Source organism: Ceratotherium simum, chromosome 7, assembly GCF_057802395.1.
Source record: "Ceratotherium simum simum isolate JZ-2026a chromosome 7, ASM5780239v1, whole genome shotgun sequence".
Taxonomy (NCBI): domain Eukaryota; kingdom Metazoa; phylum Chordata; class Mammalia; order Perissodactyla; family Rhinocerotidae; genus Ceratotherium; species Ceratotherium simum.
Genome location: NC_141906.1, coordinates 21,588,576 through 21,612,734, shown reverse-complemented (window position 1 = coordinate 21,612,734; position 24,159 = coordinate 21,588,576). Strand labels below are relative to the sequence as shown.

At 37.0% G+C, this 24,159-nt stretch overlaps 3 pseudogenes; 1 reads left to right on the top strand and 2 right to left on the bottom strand.

Annotated features, from left to right (window-relative positions):
- Positions 1–4,092: 4,092 nt before the first annotated feature.
- On the bottom strand, positions 4,093–5,024 carry LOC101397109 (olfactory receptor 5p57-like; annotated as a pseudogene).
- Positions 5,025–8,967: 3,943 nt separating this feature from the next.
- On the top strand, positions 8,968–17,694 carry LOC147916571 (olfactory receptor 10Z1-like; annotated as a pseudogene).
- A 5,478-nt stretch (positions 17,695–23,172) lies between these two features.
- Positions 23,173–24,159, bottom strand: LOC101407648 (olfactory receptor 5P6-like; annotated as a pseudogene).

The window sequence follows — 24,159 nt, the reverse complement described above, 5'->3', positions numbered from 1 at the left end:
AGTCCCACAAAGTATGTCAAAGCTACCGAATTTATTAACATTCTGGCTGAGTGCCAAGCTTAGATAGTGTGGAAAGATCATGTGAGTTTCTCGTATTACGGGTGAAAAAGTGAAGAATCCTGTACCTTGAATTATACTTCTTTGTACACACTAAATAGACTGTAGACATTTAGGTTAATTAAGCTGGGATTGCTTGCTAGCTGTCTGCTGGATTACATCTGCCTTCTTACTCAAGTATGGCTTGTGAGTACAGACATAACTTTAGAGGATAAAGTGTTTTCAAATGGTAAACGAAAACTAACACATCAGATTAACTCACAAACACCAAAAGCTTACCTCTTGAAATAAGAATTCATTCCTCTTAGAGCAATAAATCCAAAGTCACTGTTGTTATATAGCAGCCATGCTATTTTATACTTGTTTGGGTTTGAGGATAAGTCTCTGAAGATTCTAGAGATTCAAATGTGAATTCAAAAATAGCAGGGATCATTGTCACACTCTCAAGTGAATATTGAGCAATTCACTTCACACAAACATAACTAATCTTTAAGGCTTCTGTCAATTCTCAAGTGATCAGGCTTTTTTCGTTTTATCTAGGTGTTGATACACTTTCTCTGATAATTCTTGGGAGTATAATATAAAATGTTATCTCATAGCTAAATATTGGTTCTAAGTTTACTTTGATATTTCGGGTTAAGAAATACTAAACTTCAAATATAAAAGAGTAACCTTAGCTTCCTTCATTCTAGATGTGTTCATTTCGTAAGTGTTTCATGTGATATATGTAAGGCAGTCCATTACGTGCCTTGGGGAATGGGTTGGAGCACTATGTACAGTTGGATTTTAAATAACACAATTATTTAAGACATGCATATATTTTTTTCTAACAAAAAGTATGAAACGAATGAATATCTTTAAAGTTGTATGATAGACAACTGTGAAGTAAAAAGTAGTTTGGATGACTTCCAGATCAGACTTAGTCTACATGCCTCAAAGGGAAGATTACTGGCTAGTGGCTTATTTGACTAGATGAATAATGGTAGAAGCAGCTGTCTTCAAACTAAAGACAATGGTAGAAACAGCTATCTTCAACCTGAAGACAATCTAATTCTCTTGCTAAGTCTAATTATAGAAAGTCCTATCTCACCCTCCTGATGCTCCCCTTTATGGACTTTGCACTAATGATATCAACCAAAGTTGATTCAGACCTTACTCTTTGCCAAGCACAGCACTTACTGTTTTACCTACATTTTCTTGCTTAATCCTCACAATAATTTGGTGAGCCTAGTATTCTTATTATTCTAATTTTACAAGTGGAGAACTGAGACTTACTATAAGATACTTGTCCAAATGTGCTCAGCTTGTTAAGTTAAATCCAGGTTTAAAATTCAGGTCAGAGTGTCTAGTCAACTTCAAGACCTAAGTGCTAATGTGACGACCACTGATTCACTAGTCCCTGATTCACAGTTTCCTCTCCCCATTCTCAACACTCTGCCTAATTCCCTAAAAGTGACTAGGCCTACGGTCTGGCCCTAAGTACCACGCCAGTACTCAGGATCCTAATTTCCTCTCATAAGCTCACCAATGACCAACTTCTGTTGATCTTACCTCCTACATTCCTATCTAATTAGGCCACTTCTCTCCATCTCAACACTACAATAACTGTCCTATTTGATTTTCTTATATGCTTTTTTGGCCCTCCACGCAACAGCCAGAATGAGTTATTTATTAAAAGAATTTAATATTATTCATGTTTAGCATTACCAAATTATTACATGCACTTAGTTAAAATGGCTCAAAGAGAAAACAATGGTCCTTTGCCCCATCTTTTACAAATCCAAAGTCAAACTCCCCATGAAAACCACTTTGGACTCTTTAACCTATTTCAGGATTGAGATACCTCAGTATCTATAAATAGTATGCTTTACCAAAAAGAAATTGGAATTTCTCTCTGTGTCCATGCAACCTGTCCTATATATTTAATTTGAACATAATTGATACAAGAAAAAAAAAACAGTGGTTTTTCCAAGTCTGAGAAGATCATCACAGATTTTATTTCCTGAGTTTATTATAATAAGGTCAAAACAGAAAATCAATGGGTTAAATACCAAAAAATAGAATAAAGTTTAATTCAATATTCTATTGTAAAGACAAAATAGAACTTAATCATCTCACAGCTAACAAGCAATAGAATGTGATAGTATCAAGTTTGAAAGTTATATAGCAATAAACAAGTAGAGTTTAAGTGGAATCCCACATGCCACTTTACTACAAATAAGCAAGTCAACTTTATTCAGGTAGAGAATAAATATAAAATCTTACCCCCTAGAAACATATATTTTGAGTTTCTTTTAATATATGATCATACATATATTTTCCAACATTTTATTCATATCTGTATAACAAGATATGATGGCTAGCTCGGTTCATTGTCATCTCAAAGTCTATCACTGAATAATTCAGTTTCTTAAGCTTTCAAGTCTCCAGCTATTACTATAAGTCGTCTAGTTATAACTTTAATTTTTATCATGGCTGAATTAAATAACTTGGAGTTTAAAATTTGTATTTCTACATCTTATACCATTCTTTATTCATTCAGAAGTTTTATATATTCACCTATTGAAATTCTGCACCCCTCTACTATTCAAGTTAATACGCATACACAAACGCAAACACACACTCAATCATATATCTCCCACTCTTTCAGTGTGGGAGATGGAACATCACTGTCTTTGAATATGGAGGAAGGAGGCCACAAGTCAAGGAATGTCATTGGCCCCTGGAAGCTGGAAAATCCAAGGAAATGGTTTTTCCCCTAGATCCTACGGAACTAATCCACGCCCTTCCTATCCCTTGATTTTAGCCTAGTGAGACCCATATTGGACTTCTGACCTCCAGAACTGTAAGGTAATAAATTTGTATTGCTTTTAACCATTAAGTTTATAGTAAAAGAAAACTTAATTAGTGTGTTGTTTAATGAAATAAAGAGAAAGACCACTCCTACCTCTACCCCCTTGGAACCTGGAACCATGCATTCTGACTCATATTTTTTTTTAAGGCATATCTCTCATTCTGTAGGACAGCCATCCCAACTTGCAGATGTTGTCTGTCAGCTGCCCCATAACAAAGACTTCAACAGGCCAGACAGAATGGGTGGAACATAATCAACCTGCCACCAGGTGGCCAGCTGGGCCCCTGGGGAATGGTGCTGTCGCAGGGTCAAATTGAAATATTTTATTGGCAGTTTGGCACTCAGCAACGGTGGTAGTCAGATCAGTTTTGGTGATGGGAAGGCCAGAGAAGACTTAATATGGAGAATTTTTAGTTTCTTAAGCAATAGGAATAGAAGGGCAAAATGTGGTTCAACAGACATTCAGCAGTGTGTACATGCATTCCCAAGATTGAAATACCCTAATGAAAATATCCTTACTTATTCACCTCTACAGGAGCTAGGTCCTGCCAATGAGTTCTCGGTAGACTCTCCTTTGGGGGCTTTTTAAGGTATTTGGAGGAACATATTCCTAAAAGGGAAAAACTATTAGCTAAAGGGAGTTTTCAGATATCTTCTGAGTGCACTGGATCAAGCTTATCCGCAGGGGTAGGTAGTGTGGGAGGGATCCTGTTTGTCAGGTCCAGATCACAGGAAAATAGAAGCTTTTCAAACATCAGTATCACTAGTTTCAACTCTTAGATTGTCTGTAGAGTATAGACACCATCTCTTTCAGATGATGAGATCTTGGATAGCAGCACTACTCTTTATTTCCCTTTCAAGGAGTCTCTGATGCTTCCAGCTCTTCATTCCAAACACTGAATTCAAAGAGCACAGAACTTCTTTGAAAAAAGTTTTACTTATAGATGCAAGAATGGTGAGTGGAGGAAGGATAAAGCAAATATTTATTTTTGTTACTAGATAATCCTGTCTTAGTGAATCCACGTTTAATTTTTACACTGAAAATTTTCTTGAGAATGACATAATGAAATTTGTGAGTCTAGGATAGTCTGAAGATAAACTGAAATTTACTTAGTACATCGTCCATTCACCTGCAGAAGAGGTCCTCATTATACAGTGTTTATTACTGAAATCAAATCGGTTCAGGACCACCAATGTTTTCCATCCATCAGTTTTCCCATGGCTTCTTTAACTTCCTTCTTCCTCAGACTATAGACAAGGGAGTCCAACATGGGAATCAGGACCGTGTAGAACACAAACATCACTTTATTTTATTAAGTTGTGTAGCTGGGCCTGAGCATCACATAAATGAATGTAATGGTCCCATAGAAAAGAATGACCACTGTGAGGTGGGAGGTGCAGTTAGAGAAGGCTTTGTGCCACCCCTCAGTAGAGCGCAGCATCAGGATTGAGAAAAGGATGGAGACATAAGAGAGCAATGATAAACACAGTGACCACAATGATGCAGCTAGAAGAGAAGGTTGCAATTATTTCAGAAATAAAATCATGAGAACAAGAAAGTTTCAAAAATGGTGAATAGTCACAGAAAAAGTGATCGACATTATTTGTTCCACAAAAGACAGATTTAATAAACAGCTAGTAAACGTCCAAGCATTCACACATCCACCCAAGTAGGACATCCCCACCAAGAGAATGCAGATTCTAGGAGACAAGTGGATGGAGTAGAGCAGGGGAGACCAGATTGCCACATAGTGATCATAGGCCATGACAGCCAACAGAGAGCACTCAGCTGTCCCCAGTGTGACTACAGAACAGAGTTGGGCTACACAACCAACAACAGGCAGAAAGGTTCCTTCACTGAGAAAGCCCATGAGCATGACAGGTGTGACTGATGAGTAGCCATTTTCTAGAAAGGCAAAACAGCAGAGGAAAAGGTACATTGAGGTATGAAGCTGAGGGCTGCTTCTGTTTAATGTTATTATGCTGTTGTTGCCCGTTAAAGTGACCACATAGATTCCTAGAAACATGATAAATAAAATGGCACAAACTGTAGTATCCTCTGTTAACCCCAAAGAATGAACTCTGTCACAGATGTGTAGTTTCCAGTCCCCATCTATACTGGGAATGGTGCCCATTGAAAGAAAAACAAGTGAATATTAGAATTGAAGAACATATAATTTTCATACTTATTTTTACAATGAATATATAGTAAAAATTACAAAACATAGACATTTGAGAGCAAATTTGCTAGGAAGTACTTTTACACAAAATACCTCATGTAAAACTTGGCAGTATCTATGTTCATTGATGTAAGGCCAGGAATACTCAGAAAAAAAATGTTTTAACTTTACAAATTTAACCCATATTTGCATCATGTTGTTAGTTTATGAGTTCCTTGAATGATAGAGATCAAGTAAAATTTCAGAATAATAATATTTTTCCTTCAAATATCCAATGTCAAGAAGATTGAACACGAACATACTCATCCCAGCATCACAGGCATGTGCTCAGCCAGCTACATGTCACACTTTTATTCTTAACAGAAATGCTTGAAAAATGGTATATGTCAATTAACTGAGCAATAGCATGCCATGTTATGAACACCATGTAATTATATTCCTGACCTCCGATGTCCTAGCTTACTTATCTTTATTCAGGGCAGTGATAGGATCTTATTAACTAGGCATGTACCCAAGACTGAATGAAAGCTTAAAATTTTAAAGAAAATAGATATATATGACACAAATTCACAGTTGGTTATGAGTGGCATTATGGCATGGAAGGAAGTGTTTTGCAAAAACGCATTGAGCTTTGGAGCCATACAGGCCTGGGATCACATTCCAGCTGTGCCACTGACTATCTATGGAATCTTAGACAACTTACATCAACTCTTCAACCCTTCATTACCTTGTTAGTTAAAATATACCCCATAGGATTCTTGTTTTGAACAAAATGTTGCTTGTTTTAACACCAGGCATGGCTCACAGAGGTAAGTGGATGATCAACAAGTGATTATTTCCTTAAAAGGACCAAACCTTAAGTACTAATAGAAAAATGAAAAACAACCATTTCTATACCAATATTAAAGGAAAATTTTTACCTGTAGAAGTTTGTACCTCAACAATAACAACAAATTCTAAAGAACGATCACCGTAAAGCAAGGTTACATTTATGAGATTTGGGGTCTTTTTAGATATTGAGTACATTACTTGTTTGTGAAAATTCCACTGAAAACTCTCAAGACAGAGAAAGTTATAGGTACATATGCTCATGGAAATGTTTTGTCTAACAGCATCTAAACATTATTTGAGTGTGCATTAGTTCTTTATTTAATGAAAACTCTTGATGGATTGCTAAAATTATTCCAACTGTTTTGGGACTCACAAGAATAAACATAGTGTAGCACATATAATTTCATTTTAAAATAGAAATCTTTAAGGGAAAAAATAAGAGCTTATATTTTTTATATAGTTCTAGATGATATCACCTTTTTTTGATTAAATGTTGTATTTTGAGATAATTATAGATTCCATGCAATTGTAAGAAATAATAATAAAAAATCCCTATACCCTATACAGAGTTTTTCCAAATGGTAACATCTTGAAAAACGATAGTACAATATCATAACCAGGATCTGAAAAGTGATACAGATAGGATACAGATCCCTCATGTGACCTATTATAGCCATAATGACTTCCTTTTTGTCTCCATTGCCTCCTTAATTTTTGGTAACGCTTAATCTGTTCTCCATTTCTGTAGTTTTATCACTCAAGAATTGTATCATTGTATTATATTCCTTTCTGAATCTAGTAATTGTCTTTGTGCTGACGACTACACTACCAGATGTTAAAATAGCCACTCCTCCTTTCTTTCAATTAATGTTTACATGCTATATCTTTTCCCATTTTGTAACTCTCAAACAGTTGTAATCATTATATTTGAAATGAATTTGTGTAGATAGCATAGAGTCATGTTTTTTAATCCACCCTGCTAGTGAGGCCTCAGTTAGAAATAAGGAACATATCTTTGGAAACTGGAAAAAAGGTGATCTGTGTTATAAGTGGCAAGAGGCCTAGCTGAATTGTGTCCTACAGTTATGTGGAAAGCAGAGCTTGTAAGGGATGAATCTGGATGTTTACCTGAGGAGATTTACAAGCAAAATGCTGAAGATGCAGCCTGGTTTCTTCTTAGTGGTTTTAGTAAAATGTGAAAAGACACAGATAATTTAAAAAAGAACAGTTAAAGAAATGGAACCGGGACATGATGATTTCGGAAATTCTCAGCGTAGCTAGATTACTAAAGATGATAAAATTGTGATAGTCACTGTTCAGAAAGTATGCACTAGAGAGAAAGCAAAAGTGTGGTAGAAAAATGCCTTGCTAGTGCTGAAGAGTTTAGGTATGGGACTCATGAATCCCTCAACAATCTCAGAAGAAGTCAGGAATAGAGATGCGACTATCCAGGAAAGATTTGTAGAGAACCCTCTTGTATACTAGTATGAATATCATAACATACATAGGAGACACAAAAGATTTTTTTAAATGATGTACCATCATTTTTTAAATGATATACCATTGTGACTTGGACTGAAAGAGACAGAGCCAAAACTAAATGAAAGAAAGCTATGAGACTGAAAAGTCTACAGGCAGGAAGCAGGCTGATAAAACTATTCAGTTCAAATATATGCTATCCTTCAAGTGAAAGAAAGAATGTCTTCAATGGAAGAAACTGTGGCCCAGAAACTGAAGCCTTGGATCCAAGGTAAAGAGCCATGTGTACAGAGGCTGGGGTTGTGATCATGGAGATCTGAGATACAGGACCATAAAGAGGAGCCACAGGGCTATAGTGTGCAGCAGTGAGCCACAGAGGATTATTCCTAGACCTAGAAATCGGGTAGATTTGTGGTGCTCCATTTCAGAGTTGCTTGGAATTGGTGACCCTTTTCTTCCTTCCCACAAGCCAGAAAAACAATCCCTGACTCCTAGTATTCTAGTGTTGAGAGAAAGATAATAAATTACACATCTAAATGTAGTGAGCAAACAAATCAAGTAAAAGTTTGAAGTAAGAGCTATTCAGGTAACTCGTCCTCCCTTCAGGCTCGCAAGAGTAATTCAAAAATCCATGAGAGGAATTAGCCAATTAGGCTGGAGAAGAGTAAGCAAACATAAAATATGTATACATGTGCATATTTCTGTATATATATAGACACAAAAATGTGTATATATTTGTGTGTCTCTATATATACAAAATGTACATATGAATATACACACAAAATTTGTGTGTATATACATATATACAAAATGTGTATATATGGGACTAATAAGTGTCTGAGAAAAAGATACTCTCATCCATTATGGTAAGATATGGATTTGCTAGAAACTTGGGGGAAATAATCTGGCAAAATTGGTTAAAATTTTAAATGCTATCCTCTAAAATAGTGCATGAGGAATCTATCCTAGAAATAATAACCTGAGAATATAAACATACATATAAAAATAAGTTCATTACATGATTGTTTAAATAGTAGAAATATTGCAAAGGGTATAGTGCTCATCAATAAGGGAATGGTTAAAAAAATTATGACACCTTCATTCTATGGATTACTATGAACCCATCAAAACAACAAAATAGCTCTCTATGTTGAGCCTTGGAAATAATTACATGGTATATTCTTATATTTTTCCTTTCCACAGTCTCTAGTGAATTTTTTCATAACTTCTTGTTAATGTTTCATAACCATCTATTCTTGTATTATGTGTTTAGTACTTTCTCCTTAATCACAAAGATATTCATTACATTTATTACAGCTATTTCTTATGATAGCTTTACAAATTCTATTTCGTTGGGTCTATGTTCTGTTGTCTTTTGAATTTGTTGTCATTTTTGAGTGATTCTGAAAATCTTAAAATATTTTGAGAGTACTTATTATAAGTACATATTTGCAATTGAGATTTTCTGCTAGACTGCCCACTGATTCTATTTCTACAACCCACATGGAAAGGCACAAAAGCAGTAGTATTGCTCTCCATTTTCAGTTAGATAGGGAAATGGGCAAGATGGATAGCCAGGCACTGTACCTCAGCTGCTTGTCTTCTGGGCTTTACTGCCTTCCCTTGACTCCACCCAAAGAACTGCTCCTGTATGAGACATACACCCCAATCAGGGCAATCTCACACTTTTGAAGAGGTATTCGGCTATAAGCAGGGGTAAGCTAGCCTGGCTTCCCTCCTCAAGGGACCACTACTTATACACTTGTTAGTTGTCTGGAGCCCCTCTAGTTTCTATCCCTCTTTAACAGGAATATTCTCGGTGTTTTATCAAACCCTCCATATGATTCTCCTGTACACTAAAGTTTGAGAATGACTGCCTCAGTGTTCTCAACCTTGGCTCAACATTGGAATCATCTGGAAAACTAAAATATGCTCATATCTGAATCTCATTCCTAAGATTTTTATTTAATGAATTTGGAGTATGGCCTACTCGTTAGGATTAATAAAAGTGCCTCAAGTGATTTTATACACAGGTAACTATGCAAATCAGCGATTTTGTCATCTCAATTTGCATAGCTGGAAAATCACTGTGTGCAGAGGCCCTTCTGTTCTGTCTCAAATGTTTTTTCAGCGGGAATTCCTCCTGGAGTCAAAGATCTTTAACCAACGTTATCACTTCCCTGAGCTAATGGGATTCACGAATTCCTTCTCATGATTTCATGATTCTTTCAGAGGGAAAACTGTGAGAGAATCACGATATATGTATTGGCCACCTGCTGTGATTGTAATACAAAAGTCTTGAACTGATACTTGAGGTAGACAATCAAGAAATTTGACAAATGGGAGAAGTTGTTTTCTCTGTTCGTTTATTCATTTAGAAGATATTTATTGAACATTAAGATGTCCAGAATCCATTTAACAAGGTGCAACTCCCTACACAAACACAAAACCAAATAAAATCACACTGAAATCAGTAAGAAGAACAATTTCACTTTCCCCACATTGACCCCTCCCATGTACTTTCATGGGTCAGGGTTGAAAAAGATCACCACAGCCCAAAACTTCTTACTCTGGGGAAAGGAGAAATTGGAGTATGCATCCAACCTCCTGGACTTTCAGTGAGCTGCCTGAAAGTTCGGTTTCTGTCTTGCTTCATCCACAGCACTGATGGAATTGGCATAGCTTGGTGGGAACAGGTAAGAACAAAGTACAGGAGCAGTCTGCACGCTATACTTGCCCTAGCTCTGTAAGATTGAGAGAAGGTGTAGAGGCTGGAAGGAGAGGAGTAGAGTTTGCTTCCACATCCTAGCCTTTCATTGTGCTCCGAGAATGACCATTTTCTGTTCTCCTGACCTGCGGCATTGAAAGAGCCAGAATATTTTGGTGAGGACAGCTAAGATCAAGGAGAAGTTGTGGGATAATTGATGTACCTGACACAGCTCTGCTAGATTAGGATAAAGCAAAGAAATTGAATCTTCTTTCCCATAAGGTAGGTGAGAAATGAAGCATGCACAGGACATCCTCACCTGTGGTACTGCAGTAAGGCAGCAGAAGAAGCCAGACAATGAATACCCATAAAAAAAGTTTGAGAGCCTTCCAGAATCTCCACCCAGGCAGATTGCCAAAGTCTTTCCCTGTCAAAGCCAATCCATACAGACTGGAAGAGGAAGCTGTTTCTTAAATTCACAGACACCAACAAAGCTACAAGGAACATGAAGAATCAGAGAAACATGACACAAGCAAAGAAACAAAATATATCCCCAGTAATTGACCCTAAAAAAAATGGAGATCTATGTACTGCCTGACAAAAACTCAAAATAATCATCTTAAAGAGGATGAAGGAATTCTAAGAGTTTAAACACTGATAGACAATATAATGAAATCAGAAAAAACATATTTAAAAATGAGAGTATCAACAAAGAGATAGAAAATATAAAATGGAAGCAAACAAATTCTGAAACAGAAGAATATAATAACAATTTAAAAATTCACTAGAGGGGTTCAACAGCAGATTAATCAACCTGAGGAAAGAATCAGAGAAATAAAAGTCAGGTCATTTGAAATTATACATTCAAGGAGCAAAAATGAACAAGATAAAAAAGAGTGAAGAAAGCCTAAGGGACTCGTGGGACACCTGAATGGGAATCAATACATGCAGTATGAGAGTCGAAGAAGCAGAACAGAACGAAAAGGGGGCGGAAAGATTAATTATATATTAATGGCCCAAAACTTCCAATTCTGAGAAGGAAATTAAGCATCCAGATTCATGAAGCCCGAAAGATTTACCAATATGAAATAATACAAAAAATCTACACCAAAACACATTACAATCAAATTGTAAATGTTAAAGACTAAAAGAGAATTTTGAAAGCAGTAAAAGAAAAGCAACTCATAACATACAATGGAGTGACCCTAAAACTGTCAGCAGACTGTGATGCAGAAATCTCACATGCAAGAAGAGAGTGGGATGATATACACAAAGTGCTGAAAGAAATAAAACTGTCACCAAGAATACTATACCAAACAAACTGTCCTCAAAAAATGAAGGAGAAATAAAGCCTTTCCAGAGAAACAAAAGCAGTGGGAATTCATCACCACTATATCTACCTTTCAAGAAATGCTAAAGGGAGTTCTTAAAGTTGAAACAGAGAGACACTAAAGAGCAACTCAAAAGTAAAGGTAAGTGCAAATATATAGACAAATAAAGAATACTGTTATACTGTAATGGTAGTATATTAATCACTTTTTATTATAGTATAATAGTTAAAAAATTATCAAAAATAACTATAACTAAAAAGTATATTAATGGATACACAATATAAAATACATAAATCATAACATCAGTAACATAAAGTGTTGAGAAAAGAATTTGAAGTATAGAGTTTTTTATACAATTGAAATTAAGTTTGTAGGAGCTTAAAGTAGATTGTTATAACTATAAGATTCTTGTATGTAAACTTCATAGTAACTACAAAGAAAACACCTATAGAAAATACATGAAACATAGAGAGAATGGAATCATAGCATTTCAGTACAAAAATCAACAAATCACAAAGATGTCAGTAAAAAAGGAAAAGACGGACAAAAGAAGTATAAGGCACATAACAATTAACAAAATGGAAATAGTAAGTCTTTACTTATCAACAGTTACTTTAAACAAATATGGATTAAATTCTTCCCAGTCAAAAGACATGAGTAACTGAGTGAAATAAGAAGCAAGACTGAGCAGCATGCTGCCTACAAGAGACACACTTTAGATGTGTCTAAAACATCTAGATGTTTAGATGGACAAACATAGGCTAAAAGTGAAGGGATTAAAAAAGATAGTACAGGGGCCGACCCAGTGGCTTAGCGGTTAAGTGCACGCACTCGGCTACTGGCGGCCCGGTTCGGATCCCGGGCACACGGAAGCACCACTTCTCCGGCCATGCTGAGGCCACGTCCCACATACAGCAACTGGAAGGATGTGCAACTATGGCATACAACTATCTACTGGGGCTTTGGGGAAGGAAAAAAAAAGGAGGAGGATTGGCAATAGATGTTAGCTCAGAGCCAGTCTTCCTCAGCAAAAAGAGGAGGATTAGCAGGGATGTTAGCTCAGGGCTGATCTCCCTCAAAAAAAAAAAAAAATCTTAAAAAGGATAGTACATGAAATAGTAGCCAAAAGAAGACAGGGGTGGCCATATTTATCAGATAAAACCAGACTTTAACTCAAAAATTGTCACAAGAGACAAAGAAAGACATTTTTTAATGATAAAAGGATCAATCCATTAGAAAGATATAACAATTTTAGATATATATGCACCCAACATAAGAGCACTTAAATATAGCAAACATTGGCATAACAAAAGGGAGAAATAGACATCACTACAATAATAGTAGGAGACTTGCATTCCCTACTTTCAATAATGAATAGGACATCAAAACAGAAAATCAATAAGGAAACAGCAGTCTTGAATAACACTATAGACCAAATGGACCTAATACACATATATAGAACATTCCATCCAATAGCAGTCGCATACACACTCTTCTCAAGTGAACACAATAATTCTCTGGATAGAACATATGTTGGTCATAAACAAGTCTTAACAAACTTAAGAAGATTTAAATCACTCCAGGTATCTTTTCTGACCACAATGAAATGAAAATAGAAATAAAGAACAGAAGAAAACTGGAAAATCCACAAATATATGGAAATTAGATAACATACAGTTGAACAAGCAATGGGTTAAAAAAGATATCAAAAGGGAAATTAGGCTCTTACCCGGTGGCGGAAGCGGTTTAATGCACCCGCTCCGCCGCGGCGGCCCGGGGTTCGCTGGTGCTGATCCCAGGCAGGCATCGCCGCACTGCTTGTCAAGCCATGCTTTGGCGGCATCCCATATAAAGTGGAGGAAGATGGGCACAGATGTTAGCTCAGGGCTGATCTTCCTCAGCAAAAAGAGGAGGATTGGCATCAGATGTTATCTCAAGGCTGATCTTCCTCACCAAAAAAAAAAACAAAACAAAACAAAAAAAATGGGAAATTAGAATATATCTCGAGACAAATGAAAATACAATATACCAACACTTACAGGGAGCAGCAAAAGCAGTGCTAAGAGGGAAGTTTATACTGATATATGCCTTCATTAAGAAAGAAGAAAGATCTCAAATAAGTAGTCTAGTTTTACACCTCCAGGAACTACAAAAAGAAGAACAGACTAAGACCAATGTTAGCAGAAGGAAGAAAATGACAAATGTTACAGTAGAAATAAATGAAATTTAAAAACTCAATGAAAGTAAGAGTTCTTTTTGTTTGAAAAGATACACAAAATTACAAATCTTTACCTGGACTAACCAAGAAAAAGAAGACGAAGATTCAAAGAAATAAAATTAGAAGTTGAAGAAGGGACATTATTACTGATTTCACAGAAATAAAAGAATCATAATAGACTACTATGAACAATTATAAGCCAACAAATAAGATAACTTGGAATAAATGGATAAGAAACATGCTAGAAACATACAATCTTCCAAGTCTGAATCATAAAGAAATATAAAATCTGTACAGATCACTAATAATAAGGAGATTAAAGCAGTGATCAAAAATCTCCCTACAAAGAAAAGCTCAGGACCAGGTGTCTTCAGTCATGAATTCTACCAAACATTTAAAGAAAAATTAACTCAAATCCTTCTCAAATTCTTCCAAAAAGTTGAAGAGGGACTACTTCCAAACTCATTTTATGAGGCCAGCAGCACCATCATAGAAAGGCAGACAAAAACACCTCATAACAGAAAACTATAGGCCAATATCCCTGCTGTATGTTGCATAACATGCAAAAATCCTCCACAAAATTTTAGCTAAACTAACTCAACAGCACATGAAAGAAAAAGATCATACACCAAGACCAAGTGGGATTTCTCCCCAGGATGGAAGGATGGTTCAACATAGGCAAATCAATTAATGTGATACACCACATTTACAGAATGAAGGGTACAAATCACATGATCATCTCGATATATGTAGTAAAAGTATTCAACAAAATTCAACATCCTTTCATGATAAAAACTCAACAACTACATATAGAAGAAATTTACCTCAGCATAATAAAGTCCATATATGATAAGCCCACAGCTAGCATCATACTCATGGTGAAAAACTGGAAGCTTCTCCTATAAGATCAGTAACAAGGCAAGAATGTCCACTCTTGCCACTTCTTTTAAACATAGGACCAGAAGTCCTTGCCAGAGCAATTAGTCAAGAAAAAGAAGTCATCTAAATAGAAAAGGAAGAGGCAAAATAATCTCAACTTGCAGATGACATGAATTTATGTAGAAAACCCTAAAGATTCAACAACGACAACAGAAAAAAACTGTTTAATTAATGAAAGAATTCAGTAAAGTTGCAGGATACAAAATTAACATACAAATGTCAGTTGCTCTTCTAAACACTAACAATGAACTATCTGAAAAGGAAATTAAGAAATTGATCCCATTTATAATGGAATGAAAAGAATAAAATTCTTAGGAATAAACATAACCAAGAAGGTGAAAGATTTGTACCCTAAAGGCCACAAGACAATGATGAAAGAAATTAAAGAAGATACAAATAAATACAAAGATCCATTGTTCATGGATTGGAAGATTATTGTTAAAATGTCCATACTACTCAAGGCCATATCCCGATTCAATGCAATCACTATCAAAATTTCTATGGCATTTTTTATGGAAATAGAAAAATCAATGCTAAAATTTGTTTTGAAACATGAAGGACCCTGAACAGCCAAAGAAATCTTGAGAAACAAGTACAAAGCTGGAAGCATCACAATTCCTGATTTCAAATATATTAGGAAGCTACAGTAATTAAAATAGTATGGTACTGGCACATATACAGACATATAGACTAATGAAATAGAACAGAGGGCCCAGAAATAAATTCATACATATACTGTCAAATGACCTTTGAGAAGAGTGTCATGATAACAAAATGAGAAAAGAATAGTCCTTTCAATAAATGGTGTTGGAAAATGGATATTCACATGCAAAACAATGAAGTTGGACCCTTATACCATATACAAAAATCAACTCAAAATACCTTAATGGGGGCTGGCCCAGTGGCATAGCAGTGAAGTTCGCACACTCCACTGTGGCAGCCTGGTGTTCGCAGGTTCAGATCCCAGGCGCAGACTGACGCACTGCTTGTCAAGCCATGCTCTGGCGCCATCCCAGATAAAGTAGAGGAAGATGGGCACAGATATTAGCCTAGGGTCTCTCTTCTTCACCAAAAAAAGAAGAGGATTGGCAACAGATGTTAACTCAGGGCTGATCTTCCTCACAAAAGAAAATATATATACAACAACTGAAACAAAAGTCCTGAAACTATAAAACTCCTAGAGAAAAACATAGGGGAAAACTACATGACTTTGGTTTTGGCAATGACTTCTTGGCTATGACTCCAAAAGTACAGGCAAAAAAATAGAAAAACTAAATAAGTGGGACTACATCGAACTAAAAGGCCTCTTCAAAGAAAAGGAAGCAATGAACAGAGTGAAAAGGCAACCTACAGAATGGTACAAAATATTTGTGACTCATATATCTGACAAGGGATTAATTTCCAAAATATCTAAGTAAGTTCTCAAACTCAATAGCAAAAAAACGAATACCCAATTAAAAATGGACTAAACACTTGAATAGACATTTCTCCAAGGAAGATCTTTGACAACTTTCCAGTTAACGTCGCACTTGTGTTTAGCAGGAACGTAAGAAAAATGTTACCTTTAACAGTGATAGATGTTAAAATAAAAATTCTATGGAGTATCTTCATATCACTTTTCTGCCCTCACCTCATATGAGATTGGATATTTAATGAGCAATCGAAATAGAAATATAGTTTTCCAATTGATTTGAGAAGTGTAGGTTGATTCTATTCAGTTCTATACTGCAAAGCAAACCACATAACAGGTATACCTGATAGAAAATGTCCTGGAAGTTTTGCTAAAAATCCAAAGTTCATTACAACATAATGACCAGAATATACCATTCTAGAGTAAGACAGTACCTCCAAAATCATGTTGACTCCAAGCTAGTCCATTATATTAGGTATCTGGAAAAGAGCATCTATGAGTTCTTAAGAATTTAAAAATAATAGATATGTATTAAGAATTAATGATGCTATGGATCTCAAGTTCCAATTATTATCATGGACAGAAACCCAGCAGAAGTTGCCTGTTAAATTCATTTACATGGTCTAGTCATTGTCACAATATCACCTGGTGCCACTTCATGGTGGTGAACTGATGAAAATATGACCAGATTGAAAGAAAAGTCAAAGTTCTTTTGGAAATTTTCACTGATGTCCCTAAATTTTTTAAGTGTTATTTTCATTTTAAATGATTTAAAAGATTGAATTCCTTTATTCATTCAAACAATAGTTTATTAATGACTTGTGATAACTTATGATGACCAGGCCATCAAGCTCAGTCACAGCCTTCACACCCCCATATATTTTTTCCTTGGTGGCCTGTCCTTTTTAGAAACTTGTACCACTATGGTAACCCTCCCCCACATGTTAGTGGACTTGCCATCAGAGAGCAAGACCATTGCTTTTCCTGAGTGTGTCACACCGATGTTTTTCTTCTTAGGCTTATGAGGCAATAACTGCTTCATCATGGCTGCCATCTCCTATGACCGTTACAATACCATTCACAACACAGTGCACTATGCCATGCAAATGACCCGTAAAATCTGCTTTCAGCTGATTTTGGCCTCTTGGATGGTTGAGTTCCTGGTTTTTCTGTGCATCATCATCACTGTATTGAACTTGTCGTTTTGACTCCAACGCCAACCAGCACTTCTCTGCGACATCTCGCCTGTGGTCTCCCTTGCTTGTGATTACACTTTGCATCATGAAATGGCTATTTTTGTGCTGTCTGTCTTGTGTTGGTGGGCAGCCTTATTTTAATTATGATTTCCTATGTCTTCATTGGGTCCATAGTTGTGAAGACGCCTTCTGCAAAGGGGAAGTATAAAGCCTTCTCGACTTGCTCCTCCCACCTCACTGTAGTGTGCATCCACTATGGATTTGCTTGCTTTGTTTATTTGAGGCCCAAGGACAGTGACTCATTCCGTGAAGTTATGCTGATGGCTATGACTTATACAGTTCTGACACCATCCCATCATTTACAGTCTAACAAACAAGAAAATGCAGAAGCCCTAAGGAGGTTAGTAGACATATCAAATAGGTTTATCCCTGGGATGGTAAAAAAAAAAAACAGTGAAAATTTAAAAAATTTACATGATGTAAATAAATAACAGCCGAGTTCTTTCAATAAAAATCATCACTTTGAGTACAAAGCAATTAAAGAATTATCTAATTACCAGATACGTCCTGCCATAAGTATTTTTCTAGTACAAACAGGATACAGTTTTAAAATAATTTTACTATGTGTGTGTGCATACATGTATATATATATATATATATATATATATATATATATATATATATATACAAATATGCAAGCAGAAAATGAATCAAAACATGTTTCGGAACACACTGTTTTCGTGACAGTGGTTTGATCAATCTTTCTGTTCACTAATGGTAGGTTTAGTGTCAATTCCCAGAACTTCTTCACCGGTCCTATATCTTAAATATTTTCTCCTATTTTTTTCTAAAGATTTTTAGTTCTACATTTTATATTTATGCCTATGATCTCTTTTGAGTTAATTCTTGTATGACATGTGAAGTTTAGGTTGAGGTGCTTCTGTCCTCCATGGAAGTCCAATTGCTCCAGCACCATTAGCTGAAAAGCCTTCCATCTTTCAGTGGATTGTTTTTGCACTTTTTGAAAAAATCAGTTGGGCATCCTTGTGTGGGTCTTTCTCTGGGTTTTCTAGTCAGCTTCGTTGATCTCTGTGTCTGTTCTTCCACCAGCACCACGCTGTCCTGAGGACTGTAGCTATATAGTAAGACTATATAGTAAGCATAATATAATACTATATAAGTATACTTATATTAAATGAGCTTTAGTATCAGGTAGCCTTAATATCAGGTCCCACTTTGTTCTTCTCTTTCAAGAGTGTTTTATATATTCTAGGACCTTTCCTCTTTAGTAATGTAAGCATGTAGTGATGTAAATTTCTCTCTCAGCACTGCTTTACCTGAATCTCACATGTTTTCATATGCGGCCTTTTAAAATTTTCATTCTGTTCTACATATTTTTTAAGTACTAGAGTTCCAGGTCTTCTTTTTATCATTTATTTTCTGAATAGAGAACTTCTTTTAGCCATTACTTAAAGAGATTTGTTGGGAACAAATTCTCTTAGCTTTCCTTCATCTAAAATGTCCTTATTTCTCCTTCATTCCTAAGGCTATCTTGCTAGATGTAGAATTTACATATCAAAATTCTTTGCTTTTAGGACTTGAAAAATATTGTGCCATTTCCCTCTGGCCTTCCTGGCTTCATGAGAAACCTATTGTCTTTCGTATTGCTTTTGTCAATAAGTAATGATTCCTTTCTCTCGAGGGCTTTCCAGATTTTTCTTTTCTTTCTTTTTTCACTTCAGTGATTGCATTTTCAGTTCTAGAATTCTCACTTGATTATCTTTTGTAACTTCTATTTCTTGCCAATAGTTTCTATTTTTTTCATTTGTATCAAAAAATTTAATGAAGCTTGCTGAAGCATCTGTGTGATGGCTGCTTTAAAACCCTTGTCACATTATTTCAGCATCCTATTCATTCATCTTGATGTTTGCATATATTGTCTTTTCTCATTGAAATTGTAATTTTTTCTGATTCTTGATATGACAAGTGATTTGTGATTGTATCACAGACAATTAGGATATTATATTATGTGACTCTGGATCATATTCAATCTTTTTTTGCAAGGAAATTCCGCTGCCGAGGCGTCACTGCAGCACCAGGTGACTGTGGTTGCTGACCTTCTCGCTGAGCACTACTGACACAACTCTGGCAAAAAGGGAGCGCTGACCCACACTGCCTCCTTGCAGATGAGTGAGACGGAAGTTCAGCTCCCCCCTCCGCCCTGTTGTTTCCCTCCCAGTGATAGTATGACCATGACTTGCATGTCTCCATGCCTCCAAGAAAGCTCACCTCCTTGTTGGGTCCCAATGCCACTATGGAAGTGCATTGGAGAGGTGCATTGGAGAGAGCTGCTTCACGCTGCTTCATTGTTGTTCAGGGCAGAGGTGTATGCTTAGCCCCTCACTGGTCCACTTACAGGGGGCTGAGGGAGAATGCTACCTGGGGGAGCAGAGTACCCTCTAGCCCCCTCTCATACTCCCTCAGTCTCATTGCTGCCAGATGGCAGTGGAGGCTTGTTTACGCACTGATCTCCACTGACACTACAGGGCAGGAGAACTGGAGGGGAGGTGGGGTGAAGATCAGCTCCCTACTCAGCCCCACTGAAGCCTAGGAGTGAGAAGCATGCACAGTTTTTCCACTGGTGTTTGTCTGGAGTAGGGCAGGTATTGACAAAAAGTTTTCTATTCTCTTAAGACCACCCTTTTCCCAGTTCTTTGGCTAGAGGCAACAGGCTTTTCTTAGAGCTCTTTTGATCTTTGCCTCTTGGCTGTTTTGGTTTGGAGGCTTCTGCAGCACCCTGTCCAGGACACATGGAAGCAATAGGTAAACCCAGGGACACACCGCTATGTGGTTCCTTAGGTCCCTAAGGCCCTAGGAGTCTGTCTTCTTCTTCCTCCTTTCAGAGTCTTCATATGCTTGTTTGTTGTGTCCCATCTGGGGGTATTTTTGGTAATAATTAGGAGGAACTAGTGGAACAGAGCTACTTCATCTTCAGTGGAACCACAAGTCTATGCCCTCAAACATTTCAAGATATTTATCCACCTTCTTACTTGTTTTGTGCCGGAAACTTAGTCTAACACAAATTAGTCTGACATATCCAGATGTGGAGGTCTCCATATTTACTTTGAATGGAAAGCGTTGGTTAGAATACAATGTGTCAGAGACAAATGAAAATCCTCTAGTGGTGAAGTATTCTCAGAAAGCCCCTCGCTTTGGCCCTCCACAGAGACCATATGCGTAAAAGAAGTCAAAGTATTAAGACCATATTTCTGACCTTGAGTTTTTGCTTAACCTTTATGTGCCTCAGTTACACCCTCTGTAAAATACAAATAAGAAAAAACTTCATACGGTTATTCTGAGGATTAATTGGGTCAATATTTGTAAATCACTGGGAACGATACTCGGAATGGAATGAGTAATTTCATATTATAGCTCCTATTGGTAACGCTCTTACTACTGCTACTAGTATTATTACTAACATTGTGCTTTTGGATCTTCTGACTCTCCAACCATGCAAGCACATAAGGGAGATATTATTCAGCAGAGCGTGATTACGTGACTTTTACTGAACTAGGCTAGGATTCTAGTTGCCAAGCTGAGTGAAACAGTGTCGAGGCAGCGTCATAATTGTGGTGAAGCATGGGTTTGTGTCAAAGCCTGTCACAGTTGTAGCAGGATCTGACAAAAACATTCAATTACTTGAATCAGTCTGACACTCAACAGATTCAAAGTCAGCGCACGCAGTGGTTCAGGTCAGAGCAAAACCTTCATTCAGCCATCCGTTCATTTATTAGTTTTTCTTTCATTCATTTCAAATATGCATTTATGTTTACTATGTTCCAGGAACTGTGTGAAAATTAGACTCATAGGGAAAGATGAAAGACATGGTAGCTGTCCAGCATTTTGGAGAAAACAAAAACGAGTTCTGTAACTACAAGCGCACTGAGTATTCCAAAGAAAATACTCAGAGTTCTACGGGGGGATAACAGGTCTACTTAATTTGGCCCCAAAATTCAAGAAGGCTTCCAAGAGGATGAGAAACAAGGTTTAGGTTGGTACCTATAACACAAGAAGGCATTACCTAGGTGAGGAGAAAAATGCATCCAGGTAGAGGTAGTGCATGTCAGAGAGTTCTGAGGTGGCAAAGAAGATGGAAGTGTTTGATCATTTAAAAGAAGACCAATAATTGATTGCTAGAGTTTGGGTGTTTAGGGACTGAGGGAAAAGTGGTGAGAGAGAGAAGTAAAACAGGGGCCATGTTCAAGACTTCGTAAGCCGTGTTAAGAATCGTTGCCTTTATTCTAAGATTTTGGGGACATATTAACAAAGAACATAATCTATTGAGATTTATGAGTATGGTTGGTGTATGGAGAATGAATTAGAAAAGAATAAGAGAATGAATATGAAAATTGGTTGGGATTCTATTGGTCAGGATTCTCCAGAGAAAGAGGACGAATAAGATATATTCTTTTTAGAAGGAATTTCTCAGACAATAGTGGGTGCTGGTAATTCCAAAATCCACAGGGTAGTCCAGCAAACCAGAAATTCCAGTAAAAGTTGAGCTTGCAGACTTGAGTCCAAAGACAGCCAGGAGAGACATCTCTGGTTTTCAGAGTGCTTCAGTTTTTTTTCTTATGGCTTTCAACTGATGGAGGAGGACCACCCACATTAAGGAGGATAATCTGCTTGACTCAAATCTACCAATTTAAATGTTAATCATGTCTTAAAAAACCACCTTTATAGCAGCATCTAGACCGGTAGTTGATCTAACAACTGCACACCATAGCCCAGCAAAGTTAACACATAAATTTAGCTATCACAGGAATACCATTGTTAAATAAATGCATGAGTTGGTACCTTGAAATAGTAGTACTAACAATGAAAACGAAGAGAAGTAGGAACTAAATTTTGGCCTCAGACTGTAAAACTTTGTGAACAAATGTAGGCAGGTGGAAGAGGGAAAAGAAATAAATTTCTCTCAGATTTCTGAATCAATAAATTGACTGAATGATGATGCCTCTTGCTGGGTTACAGAATATTGGAGGGGAGCCCTTTGAGGATGGAAGGAGATAATTACTTTAGCTTTAGACACTTTGTGCTTGAGATTCAATAGATAAAAATATTTTTGTCTCAAAAAATAAAAAGAGGACAGGGAATGAAAAATAAATGTGGTAGTCATCAGGATTTAGAAGTAAATTAAGTTTCACAGGAGAAACACATCCAGTTCCCTCAATCTTCCTTAACGTGATGAGATTCTGACCATGAACAAGTTACTCCAAGGGTTTGCTGCACCCAGCCCCCGATGAGTTCAGGAAGCCTGTTCATTCCCACAGGAAACTCACCTGATTTGACCCGAAAGAAGAATTCACAGGTTGGTCAGGGGCATCTCATCCTGTTCTTTCCTGGGGTCCCCTTTAACTAGGCTGGAGCTTGTGGCCAGGAACACAGGTCAGATTTATGAATCCAAAAAAGCCCATTGCCAGCAGATGACCTTACTACAAGAAGAAGGTCTCCAGTCATTTTACCGTCTGGTTCCACTCGGTCATTTCCCCTCAGAATGTACTCAATCATAACTGTAATTATCACACTCATTTCAGGATAAGCTGAAGTTAAAAATGGACATGGTCTTAAAGGTTTAGAGGTACAATAACTGTAACTTACAGCAGAGAACGCCTTTTGAAAAGATATGAATAAAATTTTAGAAGAATTTTCAGCAGATTCCGTATTGTTTCATGTTAACCAATTTGTGTAACTAATTAAATTTAATTCAAATTTATTGAAGCTTACTCACAATGGTCTTCTGATTTACAATTTGATATCTGAAAATCCACCCCCTACCTTTACTAAAAAGCTCCACACTGGCTATTGACATAACGACTGAAATACTGAGACCACAGACACTCAATTTCCTTTTATAATTATATTCCTGGTATATTATTATATCTAATCCTTCAAAATAACAGGCTTCACTAAGAAAATATTTTTTGGGAAATCTCTCTTTTCAGAGCCTCCTTAATCTCATTGTTCCTGAGACTGTAGATGAGGGGTTCAACATGGGGATCACCACCATGTAGAACACAGACACCACCTTGTTCTGGTCAGTTGAGTAGCTGGATTTTGGCATCACATAAATGAATGTGATGGTCCCATAGTACAGAGTGACTGCTGTGAGGTGCGAGGCACAGGTTGAGAAAGCCTTGTGGCGCCCCTCAGTGGAGTGTATCTTCAGGATGGTGATGAGGATGTAGATGTAGGAGATGACCACAATAAGCACTGTGGCCCCAATGATGGAACCAGCGATAAATGAGGGAACAACTGCGGAGATACTGACATCAGAACAGGAGAGTTCAACTAAAGGAGCAAAATCACAGAAAAAATGATTGACTCGATTTGGTCCGCAGAAGACTAAAGAAAAGACACAAAAAGCAAAAGAGCAAGCATTGACAAAACCACCTATGTAAGTCACTACGAGCAATTGAACACAGACTTGTGTGGACATTTTGGTGGAATAATTCAGTGGGCTGCAGATTGCCACAAAGCGATCATATGCCATAACAGCCAGAAGGAAGCATTCATTTGAACCAAAGGCAGCAACAAAACCAAGCTGAATGCCACATCCATAGTAGGAGATGGTATTTCCCTCCACCAGGAAGTTTACAAGCATATTGGGTGTGACGGAAGATGATAAGCCCATGTCGGCAAAAGCCAAATGGCTCAGGAAAAAATACATAGGATGACGGAGCTGAGAAGAGATTCTGATAAGAATGATTGTGCTGATATTGCCGAATATTGTCACCAGGTAGATACAGAGGATGATCATGAAGAGAATGACTCGAAGGATCGGGTCATCAGTTAAGCCCAATAAAATGAACTCTGTCACTTCAGTGTGGTTCCCATCCCACAGGGCATCCATGACACAACGTAGCTGCTACCAAAATGAACCTGTAATGAAACAT